This window comes from Chlorocebus sabaeus, chromosome 10 (genome assembly GCF_047675955.1).
Source record: "Chlorocebus sabaeus isolate Y175 chromosome 10, mChlSab1.0.hap1, whole genome shotgun sequence".
Lineage (NCBI taxonomy): Eukaryota > Metazoa > Chordata > Mammalia > Primates > Cercopithecidae > Chlorocebus > Chlorocebus sabaeus.
Window position 1 is genome coordinate 126311964 of NC_132913.1, and position 20037 is coordinate 126332000.

The window sequence follows — 20037 nt, forward strand, 5'->3', positions numbered from 1 at the left end:
ACTTTCAGCTTGAGTTCCTCTGAAAAAGGAAAGACTTTGTTTGACCTTTGTTTTTGGAAGATAATGGAGACAGGTGTAGAGTTTTAGGTTCACAGCATTTTCATTTTTGTAATTTAAATGGGTTACTCCACCATCTTCTTGCCCATATTGTTTCTGGTGAGAAATCTGCTCTCATCTTATCATTCTTCCCCTGTGTGCAAAATGCCACTTTTCTCTGGTCACTTTTAAGATTGTCCTGTCCTTCACCGGCTTTGAGCCATTTGATTAGGACCTGCCTTTGGTGTGGTTTTCTTCATGTAGTTTCCTCATTATTAAGGCTCATTGAGCTTCTTGGGTCTATTAGTTTATAGTTTTCATCAAATTTGGAAAATTTTTTGACTATTATTGCTTCAAATGTATTTTCTATCCCACTTTCTCTCCTCTCCTTCAGGGACTTCAATTACACATATATTAGGCCACTTGAAGTTGTTCCATATCTCACTGGTACACTTTTCACTTAAAGAAACACGATAAAGACACAGGCACGCGTATGTTTGTTGCAGCACTATTCACAATAGCAAAGACGTGGATCAACCTAAATGCCCCACAGTGGTAGGCTGGATAAAGAAAACATACACTGTAGAATACTATGCAGTCATAAAAAAGAATGGAATCATGTCCTTTGCAGCAACACTGATGGAGCTGGAGGCCATGATCCTAAGTAAATTCATGCAGGAACAGAAAATCAAATATCATGTTCTCACTTAGAAGTGGCAGCGAAACAATGAGGATACATGAACACAAAGAGGAGAACAAGAGACACCAGGGTCTGCTTGAGGGTGGAGGGTGAGAGGAGAGAAAGGATCATGAAATTACCTATTGGGTACTGTGCTCATCACTTGGGTGATGAAACTATCTATACACCAAACTCGTGTGATACACAGTTTACCTGTATAACAAACCTGCACATGTACCCTGAACCTAAAATAAAAGTTAAAAGGAAGACACTTGGGCCAACTTCTTCTCAAAAAGAAAAAATGATTTTTTCCCTTCTATGTTTCATTTTGGAGAGCTTCTATTACTGTGTCTTCAAGTTCACTAATATTTTCTTCTGCAACGTGTAACCTGCTATGAATCCATCCAGTGTGTTTTTCATTTCAGCCATTATAGTTTTCATCTTTAAAACTTTAATTTGTCCTTTTTATATCTTCCACATCTTTACCCAACTTTTAAAACATATGGGATACAGTTATGGTAACTTTTATTTCTTTGTCTGCTAATTCTAACATCTGCATCGGTTCTGGGTCTGTTTTGATTGATTGATTTTTCTCCTCATTATAGGACATATTTTTCTGTTTCTTTGTCTGTCTGGTAATCTTTGATTGGATGCCAGATAGTAAGAATTTCATCTCATTGGGTGCTGGGTGTTTTTGTATTTCTGCAAATATTGAGGTTTGTTCTGGGATGCAACTGATTTCTTGATCCTCTTGGATCTTACTTTTGAGGTTTGGTAGGTGGAACCAGAACCTCATTTACACTCAGGGTACCTATTCTCCAATGCTCAGGCAAGTACTGATACGCCATCCGATGTCCTCTGAGATTTCCAGTTTGTCACATGGGCACAGGTGCTATTTGAAGACCAATGTGAGTGCCAGGCATTATTTTCTTTCATCTTTAAGGTGATTCTTTGCTCGGTCTTGAGCAGTTTCCTCACACACACCTGCCAATCCTGAAGGTGAGCCTCTGCAGATCTCTGGGTTCTCTCCTCTCTGGGACTCTGCCTTGCCAAGGGTAGTTGCACTGGTCTCCCCAAAATCTCTATCTTCCCCACTCAGGGAGTCTACTGGGCTCTGCCTGAGTGGAGGAGATGCCTCCTTCTTGTTCTGTGGCCTGAAAACTCAAGGCAGTGCATTGGGCTACCATAGGGCTCACCTGTTTCCTTCCCATCCCACAGGGATCACTGTCCTTCACTGCCTCCTTCCAGTGTTTGGAAAACCGTTGTTTTTCATATTTGATCTGCTTTTCGTGTGTTTCTGTTTCATGTGAAGGGTAAATTTGGTCCGTGACAACATCTTTGTATTGTGGTTCTCTCCATCTGCACCAGGTCGGCCTTCCTCATCTCAGTGCCCCCACGCCTGATATGGCACCTGACACTCAACCGCATGCAAGCAGATTACATGAACGGATGAACAAACGAACTTAACTGGGAGTAACGAAGGACGCCGAAGGCATTTGTCACCAGCTGGAGGAGTGTCACTGCTCTCTTCACACTCATCTGTATATGTGTCTTGTTTCTCACGGTGATAGTTTTGAGGCCAAGGAACCTGTTGAATTAATTCTTATCACATCCTTAAGGCTCAATGACTTCATCTTGCACACTGTAGGCTTTTAATAAATGTTTGCTTAATAAATAATTCATGGGTCCTTTAGACACGTGTGTAACAAACTTGAGTTGAAGTGTGAATGTAACAAGTTTGTCTCTAATCCCAGCAGCGTGGCGTCTTTCTTCCCTGCTCTAGCGCTATCAACTACCGACAGCACCAGTTGGTAGCAGATCCCAGGACAGAATTATAGTTAAAAGATGCACAACCCATGGTGCCTTAACTTTCATATGTGATGTCTTCATCTTTTCAAGATGTTTAGATGACCATAGGAAAGGAAAAGCATGGGATAGAGAAAGTTAAAGAAGAAATGTTGGCTGCCATTGAAAACCAATCACAAATAAAATTACAAAGTCAGTTGGAAAGCAAGTGATTCTTCACAAATGCAAATCCTAAGACAGTGCCTGGCAGAGAGGATCTCCTCACTCCACCATTCCAATTCAATAATAGTTACTATGGGCACAACACTTTTACGAGGAGCTCTCCCCTCTCCTACTTATGCAGAGGGGTCAAAGGATATATGACCAGGCTGTCAGCATAGGCTTCGAAGCAGCTTGCATCAGGGATGCTAAAGGAAGCAGGTGCTGAGCACAAAGGAGATCAGAATCAATGAGCGACACAGGCGTGTGTTCCCAAACAGAGGCGTGGCTGTGCTGTTAAGCCAGGGAAAGGTGGGCTGGGACACAGGACTCAAATCATCCCTCTGGCTGGACCAACGCAGAGGCTGTGAAGACAGAGGAGTGAAATGCTGGGGAAAGGAGCTTTTCCATTTTTCTCTCCTTTCAGAGCCATTTTGCCTGTTTTCAAATCTAGTAACAGCATTGCTTCACCAGCACAGCATTGTAGATGCAGCCTGTGGGTCACACCAGGATGCAATTATGCGGCTGGCAGCACAGTGAGCCAAGAGGCTCTGGACGGAGCCTGACCACCCAGCCTTCCCTCCTCAAGGTTCAGAAACTTGCCAACTTGACCTACCTGCCGGAGGCATGGCTGCAAGCCTGCAAGGTGCCACATTTGATTTTTAAGCCTGGTGTGCTTCCTTGCCTAAATTACTTTGTGATGTATCAATACCTAACCCTAAAATATTTTGTAGCCAATTTTATTATGAAATGGATTGTATTTGGTGATTACAAAATATTCTGCTTTTGAATAGTCTCAGTTCTTCAGCTGCTTCCACATGTGGGTTCAGTCTGTTGAAGAAGATGTGGGAGGCACTGAGTGCCCCAGAGAAAGACCCTGCAAGAGACTCCGGGGAAGATAAACTCTGAAGTTGAAGTTGTGAGCTCTGGCCCCCGCGTGCTGACAAAATCCATTGCATGCACCGCCCTCTTGTGGTCACGCAGCAGGTGACACACTTCAAAGGCAAGTTACGTGGACTCTGCGCTTGGCCCCAGGGAACAGGTTCTCCGTTAGGAAAAGCATTTCTGAACATTCCTTTATTCACATGTGCACACACACAGCACTATGAAAAAGTGAGGTCTGACATCAGGGTTATTCTCCTCCATCACAAGGAAATAACGCAAATGTTGGATTTTTTAAAAACTCAGAACTGTGGGTGAAGATTCCAAAATCACAGGATATCCAAACTGGAAAGGATCCTGAGATTATCTTGATCAAATCCCTTCCTTTTTTTTTTTTTTTTTTAATGTGGTGGGGGGTTTGTGTGATCTTTGACAACTCACTCCATGTCGCAGAAGCATGCACTGACTTGCCTAAGCTCACACAGCAAATCACTGGTGCTGAGGTACAGGGCTCTGTCCCATGCCGAAAGTGGCTCTGGGACTCAGACCACTCCAGCTCTTCACTGGAGACGTCAGGAGACTGAGTCCAGCGAGGTCGAGAGGCCAGGGCTGCTCAGGGAGCCTGAGAGCTGAGCTCTGGTGCTGGTCCCCTGGGCAGTGGACCCCTTCTCCCATCTACGTCTTTCCCTGTTCTTGGGCAGGAACTGTTTCTGCCACCAGCCTAGCATAGGACCTCTGTGCCCAGGACAGACAAGAGAGGCTTGTGACAAGTATGGACGGATGAAGGAGGCACCAACCAGGACTCAGGACGAGCAGAGGCCAGAGTCAGGGCCTGGGCTAACTTATCGTTCAAATGGTAAATTTTATGTTATGTATATTTTACCACAATAAAAAAGGAAATAGCAGTTTTAAACTCAAATTTTTAAAAAAAGGAAATAAAAAAAATCTTAGGAACTTCTTTACGAGGCAACAGAGCAGCTACCACCAGCCTCATTTGACAAGAAAAATGCTATTTCCTTTTTTATTGTGGCGAAATATACATAACATAACTTGCCATTTTTACCATTTTAATGGCATTAAGCACATTTGTGCTGCTGTGCAACCGTCACCACTGTTCAGCTCCAGAACTTTCCATCTTCCCAAACTGAGACTGTGTCCCCCCCGAAACATGAACTCCCCGTTCCCTCCCCAGCCCTGGCGCCCGCCATCCTACTTTCCGTCTCTATGATTTTGACTCCTTAGCTTCCTCATGTGAGTGGAATCGTGCAGCATTCGTCTTTTTGTGGCTGGTGGTTTCACTCAGTAGCACATCCTCAGGTGACATCCACGTTCTGTTCCTTTCCAAGGCCAGGTGCTGTCCCACCCTATGGAGCAATCACCTTTTGTTTCTCCATTCATTCGTCAATGGACACTAGGTTGCTTCCACAGTCCACATGGTTTCACCGAAGCCTGGCAGCGAGAGCTGTCCTTTCTGAGGGTCAGTGAACTCACTCTCAGGGAGGGGTCAAGTAACTATGGTCAGATGGCTCTTGCAGTGAGAGGTGTGTGCCTGCTCTGAGCAAGGCACCCTGAAGGCTGAGGCCCCTCTGGAAGCTGGTAACTGTCACCCAGGCCACAGCATCTTGGGCAACCTGGATTCCTTCCTTCCCACCTGGGAAGCTTGGCTGACCTGGGGCCCAGCTCCGGCCGCAGCCAGGTTCGGATGCTGTTTTAAATTTGAGATTGGATTCAGAAGGATCGGGAACCTGAAAAGTCAGTGTCCTTTCAGTTGATCTGAAAACAGAAAACTTACTGGCTTTGCCAAAAAGGCAGTTCTCAAATTCGCAGCCAACGAATGCGTGGAACAGAAACAGCATTAGAGGGAGCGCGGGGATCCCTTCCACGTTACAGTGAAGTTCTCATACTGTTGAGTGAACATGGGAGTCAGGGTGGAGAAAGCGTGGCGTGGCCGGCAGAGCACAACACACTGTGCCACTGTCTCCCCGCTTAGTTTTCATTCTCTTTAAAAACAAACACTGAAAAGCCCTGCCTGTAACTACTTGTGCTTACGTCCCAGACACCTCTGACTCCTCAACCACGTCCTCACTGAGGAACGTGATGCCAAGGAAGGGACTTTAAAAAATCTCCATAATTAATTATTGGTTATAATGAATGCTGAGGAGGGGACGTTTCAAAAGCCCTCGTCTGCACGGTTTGCTTTCTGTTGTGTGCGTGTCCACTGTGTTTCCGAATTTTCGCGGATGCTCAAGTGCTCTTTCCAGCAACAGCGCTCATACACACCAGGTCACTTCCCGCAAGTCATAATTACAACATAAAGCCAAATTAAATGTTCTGACGCTGTCGCTCCAACTCCTTCACATTTCCTCGCTCTTAGCAAACTTCCCTTTTTGAGTCCTGCAAAAGATTCACTGTTTTCCATTAAAGTAGACTCACTATTTCCTTCCAGAGTATTAAACGTGCAAAGAGTCACAGATAAAACCTTTCTTTTCTCTGGTCTTACTGCATCCTTTGTCCAAATAAAGGCAGAGTCCCCTGTCCCCCACGCAGTCGCAGGTAAGCAGAGAGCCCAGTCCCGGCTCCAAGGCGGTCAGACAGGCGCCCGGAGTCACCACTGGCCTGCCAGCACCAGCAGCTCCAGTTCCCTGAAATCCAGCAGGCCTAACCTAAGAGGTTACCTAGAGTTCAGGCAACCTCCTCAAATAGCCACTACCTGAAATGAGGGAAAGTTATGTAAAGTGAAGCAAAATCCTCAACAATGAAACACGAAGCTGTTATTATCTTTTTATGAACTCTAGTAAATTGCTTCAGAAAATGTAAGTGCCGGAAAAGAAATATTTCCATTGGGAACTAGAGATGCCCTGTGTGAAAATGGTCACATAGAAATCTGGACGACAAAGCTTTAAAGCTTTGGCTGTGTTTTAAGCTACAGCCTCGGTTCATTACCATGGGATTTTTTTTTTCTTTTTTTTAACCAACAAACTGCTACTTTTTCTGTCTACGTGTTGTTCTGCTTAAGCCTCTGAAAACTAATTTATAAAATTGAAAATGTGTTCTTGTAGCAATTCCATACTTCCTAATAAACTTGATATAGACCATTTTGTAGTTAATGGAATCCTTTTTTAAAATTACGTTTGAATTTTCATTTATTTGAGCTCTTAGAAAACTGTAGGTTGCTAAATTGAAGCTTAAATGAATTTGTTCATTATAGCAGTTAAGAAGGCAGTAAAGCCTCACCAAGCAGTTTCACAATTAATTAAAAATAAAAACTAACTTAAAATTATGCAGAAAAAGACAGTACTTGAATCACACAGCTTTCTGTTTTTTTTTTTTTGTTTGTGTTTTTTTTTTGCTATAGCTGGGTGAGGTTTGAATATCCTAAACTCTTACATGCAACTATTAAAATGATTAAACAGTCTGCGTAAATATTGGCAAATTCAATATCAGCCTAGGTATAACTTCATTTTCATTATCTTGTGGTTTTTTTCCTTTAAAAATAATTTTAAATTAGTTTTTGTTTTCCTTTTAAAAAGAAAAAGCATCAAACCTGTGGCTTTATTGAAGGCTCTCTGTACACCTCGTATTTTGGTAGAAATATTGCTAACTCCGAGTGTATCTTCTTGAAAAGCTTTCTGCAGAGGTAAAAGGAGATGGTTTTAAATTCTATCTTCCGATTTTCACGGCAGCGTTTCTGACACAACACGGTGAAGTTTTTGATGAAAACATCTCTGCCAGGCCTCCAGGTTTTCCTGAATTTGTCTAGATAAAGGAGAAGGACAAAAATCTTTTCCATCTGTAATTTTTTAAAGTTATAAAACATTTTTAAAACCTGCATTAAATTAGAATGGAAATAGTATTCTGTCTCCAAACATTTCTAGAATTGAGAATTATTTTTCTCCAATTCTAGAACATGCTTAACTTTATACAACATTTTGCCCATATTTATGCATAGATACGCAAACACAATCATTTCAATGGAGAACATTTTTCTAAAATACGTGGCCACAGTGCTGCTGTGAAGGTGCCTGGCCCATCAACTTATTGTATAATAAAGACTCATTTTTTAAAAATCAGGCTTGAGAATCCTGGTGGGCCTTGTGATAGAAAGCATGTCTTATAATTAGAAAACAAAATAACTAGAGTGGAAAGTTCCCTGAAACTAATTTGATGTTGTACCACTTGACATTCACTGTTAAAGAAATTCAATGCACAAATTCAACCGCACCCAGACTCACCTTTACATTTAAGTAGCCCAAGATGTTTGGAGGAGAACTGGTGTCCCAGTGTTCAGACACGGGTGAACCAGCTCTCCCTGCCCAGGCACACGAGCATGATTCTATCCTGCAGTTTCCTGGATGTGTCTTGTGGCAGCAGGCGACACCGTCTTTGATTTTTTCAAACGAGAGTGTTCCCACCGCATTTGTGCAGTGGCTACACCTGGCTGCCTCCACCCCACACACTTCTGAAAACTCCACCGTGTTGTCTCTATCTTGGGGGGAAAACAAGTGTGTGTGCTTTTTCTGGGTTCATTAGCAGAGCTGGCTGTCTGAGCTGGGCCCGGGCACTGCTCCTGCTGGTCAAGTTCTGCAGGTGTGTGGCGTGTCCTCTAGTTCAGCGGGAGAAACCCATTCCAAGGTTGCGGTATAATTAGTAGGGTCTCCTTTCCCTCGTTTAATCAGCTGCTCACACCTCCTGGCTGTTTAACATCACAGTGGGCACAGTTACAAACACTACAGGACATGCTCTTGAAATAATTTAAAAAAATGTCTGCTCAGTAACAAACACAAAACCAATCATTATTAATACAGAGGAATGTTGTGTTATTATAACAAAACATTGGTCTTATTCCTGTTGCTTTATTCTGATTGTGGGAGTTTTTTTTTTTTTTTTTTTTGAGGAGGCAAATTCTCTGTATAAGGAAACATTGTATCTTTTGTTTATTTTCATCCATCTGATCTGAGACAAAATACACAACAATCTTTCACTCAAGAGCAATTAGTCCTGTTCCTGTTTCAGAAAAGGGTTGAACACGTAGACTCAAAGAAGACAGAATTCCCTCCAAAATGACTATCCATTAAGTCGTAAACATGACTTGGAGGTTATTTTCCTATAGCAAATAACTGTAATTTCCTTGAAATCTAGTTCTTTATGTAATTAAAGTTATTTATTTGAGGACTTAAATGTACTTTAACATTTTACATGCCCTGAGTATCTGTGTAAAATTCACTATTTGGAGCCTGCGGCTGCATTCCCCTGCACGTATAATTGCACCGCTGCTCTGTAACGCACACTGATATGTTTGCGACAATAAACGAAATGCTAACGTACCGAGGAAAGGGAACGGGAGACAATGTGTGAACACTAGGCCGAACCCTGCTTGCCCTGGACCCCTCCAGAGTCCCTCAGATGAGGGTCAAAGCCCGATTTCTAATAGCAAGGCAGAGAGAGGGTCCCAGAGCGTGTTTATTGATACAGAATGTTGGAGAAGGACAGACAGGCCTTTGCGTATGATCAAGCGACTTTCTGTGCAAATCTTATGGAATGTGGCATTCCAGACTTTAAAGGGAAAGGGAGATCACCATGGCAACGGCACATGGGGGCTGGAGATGGGGGGATTCCCTTGGGAGCTGAAAAGCCAGCAGAATTTTAAGCATTTGCAACTTAAAAAAGAAGACGATGAAAACCGCACAACTCTGCCAAACACATCTACAGAAATGGAATACGGTTAGAGGGTTCTTCAGAAAGATCCAAATAAACACTGCTCAGAGCCTGCACAATAGGAGCGGGAAAAACATCGGCTAAAAAGTCCCCTGCAGGACTCAGCCTTCTCCACTGAAGAGGGAGACACTATTGCTGCCACAGGGCCAACAAGGGGGAGCATTTGAGGCCAGTGGCTGCCTAGCAAGTGTCCTGGGCCAGGGATTTCCCTGCCTGTCTACTCTGGAACCCCGGGGTCCTGGTCTCTCCCAGTTGGAAAGCACAGTGTGACCACAGGCAGATGCAGGACCCAGGCCCAGTGGGGCTGGCCCAGCTCAACCACTCAGCCACACAGACTCCAGCCCGTCCGCAGTTGGCTCATGGCTCCCAACACAAGGCTGTGTGTAGAAACAGCTTCGTTATCACAGACATCTCTTCGAATTTGCAGATAATAAGCTGAAGAGCATCCAGTGTAAACGTGACTGTCAGCGAACGCAGTTTGTGGTTATAGTATCCATAAGAGAAGAAAAGGACAGATTTATAAATGGAGCCAATTCAAACACTGTAGAAAATGCCTCTTCCACCAGCTCTTTTATTTGAGAAAGAAAGGGAGCGTGCTGAAAACGTGGGGCCAGCCCCTGCCCAGCTGGTCAAAGGCATCGGAGCGCCTGTGTCCCTGAAGGAGCTGGGCTTCAGCCCCGGCCTCTGCAGGGGTCTGAGGTGATGCTGGGGTTGGGGGTTGGGGTGGGGGACATCAATTAACACAAAATGCAGCAAATGCTTCCCTGGAAATGGCAACATAGCAGAGAGCTATGGGCACAGATGGGCCGGCTCCCGCTGCCCCCTCTTCCAGCAGTGTCCACGCTCACGGGGTGGGGGTGCAGGCCGGGGATTATTTGCATCATGTAAGTCAGAACGTTGTTGCTGTTCTGGATGTGTGTGGTCAGGTCAGAGCAGACCTGACTTCTGGTGCAGTGGTGAGCCTGGCTTGTACAGGTACACACCCCAGATGTCACCGCCCTGCTGTATTTCGCAGAGCCTCTGCTAGGCAAAGCCTCCAGCTGTTTAAAACAGAAATAGCCCCAGCAGGGATGATGAGCAGGGGATTTTGGTGTTCAGTGATTTTGCCTTTGCAGGAAGGCAGGGTTGTGGTGGTGGTGGGGGATGGGGGGGAGCCCTGGTGACCCCAGTAGGGTCTGGCCTAGCTCCAGCATCACCAGGTACTGGCCTATGGCCTTGGGTAATTCATTTTTCCTCTCAGAGTCTCTATTTTCTCCTTTGTAAAATGGGTCTAATAATATCTTTTCCACCTTTAGGGAGAAGCACTCAAGAAGACAAAGGGAGGGTCAGTGGAAGGGAGGGGAAGAGGTGGGAGGTAAGGGGGCTTCAATAAGTGACCTTCTTTCTTTTTCTAATTGTAAAAGCAGCATATGGCTGTCATAAAGGCACCCAAAATGTAGAAACGTGTAAAGGAGAAAATGGCCAGTAAAAGCCAGAGAGAGCCCTTGATAACCTCTCCCCTTCCTCACTATCCCTCTCTCACTTGCGAGGAGACTCATGACATAATTTCTTTTTTTTTTTTTTGAGATGGAGTTTCCCTAGTCTCCCAGGCTGGAGTACAGTGGTGCCACCTCAGCTCACTGCAACCTCCACTTCACAGGTTCAAGCAATTCTCCTGCCTCAGCCTCCCAAGTAGCTGGTATTACAGGCGCCCACCACCGCGCCTGGCTAATTTTTGTATTTTTAGTAGAGACGGGGTTTCACCCATTGGACAGATTGGTCTCAAATTCCTGACCTCATGATCCACCCACCTCGGCCTCCCAAAGTGCTGGGATTACAGGAGTGAGCCACCGCGCCAGGCCAGTATTTGTTCTTTTGTGTATGGCTTATTTCCCATAGCATAAATGCCTTCAGGATTCATCCACATCGCAGCAGGTACTATGATTTCCTTCTTTTTTAAGGGTGAGTAATGTTCCACTGTGTGGATGGACCACATAGCCATTCATCTGTTTGTGGACACTTGGTTTGCCTTCCCCTTTTGGCTATTGTGAATAATGTTGTTCCAAATACGGGTGTGCAAGTATCCATTCCAGCCTCTGCTTTCCATTATTTGGGGTATATGCCCAGCAAGGGAATTACTGGATCATCCAGTAATTGTATGTTTAAATTTTTGAGGTACTGCCATACTCTTCTCCACAGCAGCTTCACAGCACAATGTCACATTCCCATCAGCAATGCACAAGGCTTCCAATTTCTCCACATCCTTGCCAACACTTGTGATTTACATGTTTTTTGTTTTTGTTAGATATATATATATATAAATAGTCATCCTGGTGAATGTGAAGTGGTATCTCCTTGTGAAGTGGTATTCTCCTTGAATTTACATTTCCCTAATGATTAGTGATGTTGAGCATCTTTTCGTCTTCTTATTGGAATTTTTATTTCTTCTGGGAGGAAGGTCTATTCAAATCCTTTTTCCATTTTTAATTTTTTTGTTGTTTCATAAACATAATTTTATAAAGGTTCTTCTCACTTCCTGCATAAGAAACATCCTTCCTCCTAGATAAATGAGAGTTTCCAGCCGTGGTTTCCAGCCTGTCTTTCTGCCTCCCCTCCACGCCCTCCCTCCTGAAACAGGGGACCATGTCACGGTTGAGAATGCAGACCCTGGTTCAGACTCAGCCTCCACTCTCAGCCACTGTGAATTCCTGGGCAAATGACCTTCTGTGTACATCAGTTTTCTCACACGTAGTGTGGAGACTGAGGAACGCTCACTGCATACATGGTGTGGATTAAACAAATTAATCTATGTGAAACCCTTAGCACCTGCAGGGAGCCAAGAATTCCATGAAGGAGTTGGCTCTGCTGTTACCAGTGGTGTTGTTATTTCTCATTCCAGCCAGGGGGTCTTGTCTGGGTTCTGGTGGAAGGATACGGCAGAATCTCCAGGAGGAGGGGGGCTCCTGGATGTGCTGACAGACAAAAGCCTCTCCATCCAAGCAAAGGGCTGGTAGGAGCCAGTCGATGGTGCCCTGTGCCTGGGCACTGCCCACCCTCCTGTCTGTCAACTCCTCTCACATCTATCCTTAGGCAGACAATGTTGTCATCTCCATTTGTGGCTGAGAAAATGGAAACCTTAGAAAGATCCAGTAACTATCCAAAGCCACTGACAGGATGTGACCTGAGGCCATCTGCTGTCAGAACTGCCACCCTAACCAGCCCCACGGGGAGAGCTGGCCGTGGCCTTCAATTATGCTATGCCATGTGCTGCTACCCTAACCAGCCCCACAGGGAGAGCTGGCCATGGCCTTCAATTATGCTATGCCACGTGCCAGAATTTACATCTTGACCATGGTGGTGGCCACACAACTGTGGACATTCGTCAAAAGTAAAAAAGATGAATGTTACTGAATGCAAACTATGCCTTAACGAAAGACACCCTGAATTGCATAAACATTGTTTCCTTTCAGTTCAAAAGCATTTTCGTGATATTTGTTGTACAGTTTGTTTGGTAATAAAGTCAAGAGGCAGCTGGAGGCTAATTTTGTCCAAGGCTCACTATGTAGGCTTTGAAATATCAGTGTTTCTTGATCAGCATCACCTTTCCTGGAAAGAGGTGAGTCTGTGGGGGATCCCATGTGCAGATGGCAGATGCCAGGCTGGGCTTTCTGGGGTCAAATGAGTTAAGTCTGCAAGTCTGATGCAGGCGAGCATCTGCCGGGGAGCTGGGAGGCTGTATCTTCCTGCTCACCTCCATTCTGAGAACTGTCACCAAGCTCCTCCCGCTCAGGGCTCTTTGAGCTTCAAAACACTACTCTTTTATGAGAATCGCAAAATCATCGTGGGGTTCCTGCTCAGTTTAAAACTTAACCTGAGAGATCTCTGGTGCTGCCGTTTTGTTCTGGAGGTGTTTGTACCCCTGCTTTATGGAGAGGATGCTTGCAGAGAGGACACACATGAGTGATGATACATATGTGTTGGAGACAGAAAAAGCAAGGTGGCATTGACCTTTGTTGGGGTCCTGCCTTTCTGACCGGGGTGTCGCAGTAGGACACCCCCTGCCCAGCGCTGCCTGTGTGGCAGGACAGCTGGTCACTGTGCCCACTAACTTCACAGTGCCTGCAGGTCCCCGTCATGTCCGTGCCTGCCTCTCTGTCCCTGGACCACCCTGCTCTGCCCGCTCCCTGCTCCTCATCAGCTTCTCACAAAGTCCTGGTTCCCTCCCATCATCCTGTAACCTTTCCTTCTGTGCCCTTCCCTCTGACAGTAACTCCCACTGCGCGCTGCTGCTCTGGAAAAGGGCTTCGTTTGCCTCAACCTGGGTGGGCATCACAAGGACGCAGGGCTGTGCAATCCGCGCTGGCAGGCGACAGAACACTTGGGTGGCTTTTGAAGTCAGTTTTGTTGAATTAGTGTTGCCGACGTTAATCACGCAGGCGCACGCACACGCACATTCTTCCTGACATTCCCACATTTTGAGCAAATCCAATGTAAATGAGACGGGAAGGTAACTGGGAGAATCTCTGTCCACAAGAACTGCTTTTAAGGCCAGATCTCATTTTCAATGACGACTCTCTATGTCTTTACTTGATTGGAAGGTTCAGATACGTTAGAAATTTAGGTGGAAAAGTGACGGAATCATGTTATGTCTTGATTGTGTGGTGGTTACACGACAGTATACATCTATCAAGACTGAAAAGGATAAATTTTACTGAATGGAAATTACACCTTAATAAAAGATGGAAAAACAATAGGTTGCAAAATAAAGAATTAAATAGATTAAACAGGTGTTTGAACTACATGACACCAACAGCCCATTGGCTAATTTTTTGTCATTTAATTATCTGATTCAAAGGGCTGTTTGGTAAAGAACCAATATCCAGTTTTAAATTTGGCCAGGTTGGGGGAGGACACTCCGTCTTTTTGTCTTTCCAGCTCTCTTCCTTTCTAAGAAGCACTTTCTCTCCTTCTGGAGAACTCATCCTCCCCCATAACTTGATGAAGCTCAGAAAACTCATTTTAACCCTGATTTTGAAGTATGTTCAGATGGGCTTTTCTATCCCCTGTTCTGGATACAGCAAGAATGAAGGCTTGGGTCCACAGGAAGAAGATGGGGTGGGCAGGGTCAGATGAGTAGCCACAGAGGGAATCGGTCCAGCAGGAGCTCACGGAGGCCACCTGGGTCAGTCTGAGGTTAAAAAATGCCTGGACAAGAAGGGCAAGGACTATGTTGCCCCATTTTCCAGCAGATTTCAGAGGTGAGGTTGCCTCATTGCTGGCTTGTTCTTTCTGGAGCTAGGGTTGTTCTCATGGTCCATCGGGACAGTGAAGGAGGCCAGGGGTGTAATGAAGAGGGGACGCTGGATCGAGGAAGAATCTGAAGCAACCATGGCATCAAAGAAGGTGGCCTGAGAAACACAAATGGTGGTTAGAGTGTGCTTCCCTCGGAAGAGAGCAGATGTGATGCAGGAAGAGGATGGAGTCCTTCCATCTCCCCGGCTACCCATCTGTTTACTCCTAGCTCTGGGTCAGCACCCACCAAGGGAATGTGGAGCCTCGGGAAGGGAGGGCTGGGGAGGACCTTGGCATGGCAGCTGTTGGCTGCAGTGAGAAGAGACCACGGTGAAGCCACACATTCTGCAGTCTGCCCTGGGGACAGTAAAGGCTGAGTTCACAATGCTGAAAGTCGGAATTGTGGTGAAAATCATCAAGCTTTTAAAACATCATCCCAAATGCAGATACAAAGAATAAAAAATAAGAAAATGATGGGAGAGATAATGATAGAGAAGACAGAATAAAGATCCAACCTATGAAAAATAATATTTTTTTAAAAAAGAAAAAACAAAAAGCAAATCAAAGTTATAATAGAAGAAAACTTTGCTGAGTGATGTGAAAATATCATTAAGCCCTCTGTATTCCAGGGTTTTCCATCTGCAGGTTCAATCAACAGAGGATCAAAAACATTGAGAAAAACATGAAAATGAAAAATAATACAAATAAAATCAATACAACATAACAACTATTTAAGGGCATTTACACTGTATTAGGAATTATAAATAATCTAGAGGTGATTTAAAGCAAACAGGAGGATGTGTGTGGGTTATGTGCAAACACCATGCCATTTTATATCAGGGACTTGAGCATCCTCAAATTTTGGTCTGTTTGGGAGTCCTGGAATAAGTCTCCCTTGGATACTGAGGGATGTCTGTCCTGGAGTATCCAAGTCAATAGGATTCTTCAATATTACCCAAGTAGTTCACATTCTAGCAAACATCTGGAAGGACAAGAGGAGGAAGGGAGGGATGGAAGGAAGGAAAAGAGGAGATAACAGAAAAGTGAACAGAAAACAAAATTTATTACACCATGTTTTTAGATAAGACTAAACATTACAAACATACAAATTCCTTAATTCAAATTAAAATTCCTACAGGATTTTAACTTCACAAAATAAGGAAGGAAGGATAAGAGAAGATAAAGAGGAGTGAACAGGAAACACAATTTCTTACAGCATGTTTCTAGATAAAAAGACTAACTATTACAAACATATAAATTCCTTAATCAAATTGAAATTCCTATAAGATTTCTCTTAACTTCACAAAAATAAGTGCATTTGGAAGTCATGTGAAAATAGCTTCAACAAATAAGGAAAGGAAAAGAAAGACAAGAAAGGAACGAACGGGAAGTGAAGAGAAGGAGGAGATGGAGGAGGCCTCTCCCAACTGGATGTTACAACACTTTTGAATCCACAAAAATTAAGCAGATTTATAGTCATTACAAAGGATCCACCAATCATGAGATTTGTCCAGGTCTTCTCCAAACACTTAAAACTGCTGATCTAAATTTATTTATTTTGAGATGATCTTGCTCTGTCACCCAGGAGTGGAGTGGTGCCATCATAACTGACAGCAGCCTCCAATTCTGGGCCAAAGTGATTCTCTCAGCTTAGCACCCTGAGTAGCTGGGGCTATAGGTGCATGTCACCACACCCAGATAATTAATTTTTTTTTTTGTAGAGATGGAGTCTTGCTGTGTTGTCCAGGCTTGTTTCAAACTCCTAGTTTCAAAGGATCCTTCTGTCTTGGCTTCCCAAAGTGCTGGGATTACAGGTGTGAGCCACTGCACCTGGTCTTTAAATTTAAAAATTGAGCCAACACAAAAAAAGCAAGAAAGGGAAACCAGTTCCCAGAAATCAGGAGGGAGCTCTCAGCTGGGGCAGTGAACAGGGGTCCCAGTGGGGTGTGCTCCAAAGAGGGTGTGCAGGTGGGCTGGAGTTCTCACAGTAGGAGAGGTTCAAATGACCATGAGAAGAAAGAATCCAGAATTCTCTTCTTGTTTGACTCTAGGAGATGAGAGTTTGGAAGTTTCCAAGCGTGAGCAGGGAGGGAGCAGAAAAATCTGTGTTTTGGCCATAGGTCGTAGCCTGGAAGCAGAAATCCTTTAAAAGGCTGTGAAGTGAGAAGCAGCTCAGCCTTTGCTGCGTGCAGGTGTGAGGCCCAAAGTCACACTTCTATGCTCAGGGTGTGGAGGCAGCAAGCTGAAAACCATACTCACGGATGAGAAGTAGCTATAGCTGAGCCCAGTGTCAACTGAAATAGACCCACAGGGTCCACTGCCCAGGAGTGGGAACATTTGTGCCCCAGGAACTAAAGTTAATGGAATAATCTGAATGAAACTCTTAACTAAAAATACTTTAAATATTCAAAGAGCTAAAGGAGGGGAAAGAGTTCATTCCTGCTGCTGTAACAACATTCCACTTACTGGGTACTTTATAAACAACGGGAATTTATTTCTCCCAGTTCTGGAGGCCAGGAAGTCCAAGACCAAGGTGCCAGCAAGCTTGGTGTCTGGTGAGGGCTGCTCTCTGCTTCCAAGACGTGCCTTGTTGCTGCTGTGCCCTGTGGAGAGGACAAACACCGTGTTCTCTCTCACTTGGTGAGGGGACCGAAGGCTGTGTCCTCACATGCCAGCAGAGTGGAAGTGGGAGGCAGTTCTCTGAAGTCTCTTTTATAAGGACATTAATTCCGTTCATGAGACTGGGGTCCTCTTGGCCTAATCGCCTCCCAAGGGCCCCAACTCTTCATAGCAACCCCTTGAGAGTCAAACTCCAATACATGAATTTTGGGGGAAACACACACTCGAACTACAAAAATCCTTAAAGCAAGAATAGGCAATTATGAAATAAGAATCAGCAAATGTGAAAAATTATTAAGAAGGTTTTGTAAGAGCGAACAAGAAACCTCCGAGAGTCGATGTGATGTCGCTGAAGAGGGAAGCACAGTCATGCACGGGGTGAAGACCACGTGTACGAACGCGATCCCGGAAGAGGATAATGGAGCTGAAAACTCCTATCGTCTGGTGATGCCGATGGCACCGCACGTTCCTCACGTGTTTGTGGTATAAACAAACCTACTGCACATCAGTCGTCTAAAAGTCTAGCACATAGAATTATGTGCACCCCGTAATACCTGATAGTGGTAATAAATGATGACGTTACTGGTTTATGTAGTTGCTGTGCCATACTCTGGGTCATTATTTTAGATTACATTCCTTCCATTTGTTAAAAAATAGAAAAATAGTTCCCTGTAAAACAGCCTCAGTGGGTCCTGCAGTACGTATCCAGAGGAAGACATTGTCATCGTAGGAGGCGACAGCTCCATGCGTGGTATTGCCTTGAAGACCTTCCAGTGGGACACAAGGTGGAGGTGGAAGACAGTGATATGGATGACCCCGACCGTGTGTAAGCCTAGCTTGTGTGGTAGCTTGATTTTCAGCACAAAAGTTCAAAAAGTGAAAAATTAAAGTAAAAATGTTTTTAAGCAGAAAGAAGCTTACAGAATAAGAACATAAAGAAGGAAATTACTTTTGTAGAGATGTACAATGTGTTTGTGTTTTGAGCTAAGTGTTATTACAGAAGAGTCAAAAAGGTTAAAAAATAAGAGTTTATAAAGTTAAAAAGTTACAGCAAGTTCAGGTTAATTTATTATTGAAGAAAAAATATTTTTATAAATGTAGATGAGCCTAAGTGTGCCGTGTCTATAAAGACTCCAGCAGTGTACGATAACGTCCTAGACCTTCACATTCACCACCCCTCACTCACGGACTCACCCAGAGCAACTCCCAGTCCTGCCAACTCCACTCACGGTATGTGCCCTAGATCACAGATGTATCCTTTTTTATATTTTACACTGTGCTTTGTTTTGTTTTGTTTTGTTTTAGATGGAGTCTTGCTCTGTCGCCCAGCCGGAGTGCAGTGGCACGATCTCAACTCATTGCAACCTCTGCCTCCCAGCTTCAAGCAATTTTCCTGCATGCTCAATCTCCCAAGTAGCTGGGACTACAGGCACGTGCCACCAGGCCTGGCTAATTTTTGTATTTTTAGTAGGGATGGGGTTTCACCATATTGGCCAGGCTGGTCTCGAACTCCTGACCTCATGATCCACCCTCCTCGGCCTCCCAAAGTGTTGGGATTACAGGCATGAGCCACTGGGCCTGGCCAACACTGTGTTTTTGCTATGCCTTTTCTGTGTTTAGATACCAAATGCTTCCCATGGTGTTACACTTGCCTACAGTATTGAGTGCAGTCACATGCTGTCCAGGTTTGTAGCCTGGGGAAGAGGCTAAACCACATAGCCTAGGGGTGTAGGAGGCCACACCATCCAGGTCTGTGTAGGTACCCGCTCTGATGTTCACACAATGACAAAGTCATCTGACAATGCATTTCTCGGAACATATTCCCACCATTAAGTGATGCATGACTGCAGAAAACTGGGGGAAGAAACCTGAAAACTCGTCAGCCTGCAGCACAGTGAGATAAAGAAATGGAAACACATATGAGAAATTAAGAGGCAGAGAGAACAAGATGAGGTGCTTAAATATGCACCTCATAGAAGTTCTAGAAAGAGAACAGTGAGACTCTGGAATAGGCAATAATTACAAAGATAATGCCTGAAATTTTTCCAGAATTGAAAGACATACATGGTGATTTTAAAATATCCTCAAGTCCTAGACAGGATAAATAGAAACCAATTCCTGTGAAGACAGAGCATAACAAACCGCAAAATACAACGATAAGGAGAAAAAATTGAAAGCTACTTGGGATTAAAAAACACCAAAAACAACAGATAGGAGATGAAGGGTAAACAGTGAGATGGTGGTATACGCCTCATCAGTAAGGCCGGTTGTCGGCGTGCAGGGAAATTATATCCATAATCCTCACACTGGTCTGATCCAAGGACAGACAGACTTCACAGGGCAGGAGAGATAACCTGGAAAGAGGGAAAGGAAGTGAATATTCGACAAAAAAGGCATCACAAACCAGGATGACTTGGAGGATTAGACAGTAAGTGGTGCTCATATAATTGGTTGGCTATTTAGAAAAACACATTATCTACTGTATACAACCCCAAATATTAAGATTAAAGAGTTAAATTTAAAATAATCATAGTGCACAGCTTTGCACAGTGGTAGTATCGTAACCCGTGAGATTTATCCGAGGTGCGATTATTGCTAATTAAAAACTTCCCCACAATAATAATAGTGTAAAATGTGGGATGAGTAAATGAGAAATGTGCCTAACATTACTGATGGTCAGAGAAACGCAGATCAAAGCAGCGCTCTCCTAAGCAGAGGTTTTTAAAACTGTTAATGCCCAGTGCTGGGAGTCCGGTGGGGAGGGGCCGGGTAGCCTCCCAGATCCTTGGCAAGAGTGAGGCTACAAAGTGTTAGAGTGCTTTTGGAAAGCA

General features: G+C 44.3%; 1 pseudogene; it reads left to right on the top strand.

The window, feature by feature from the left end:
- The first annotated feature begins 19744 nt into the window (after nt 1-19744).
- LOC119625598 (U4 spliceosomal RNA) lies at nt 19745-19827 on the top strand (annotated as a pseudogene).
- Nucleotides 19828-20037: the final 210 nt, after the last annotated feature.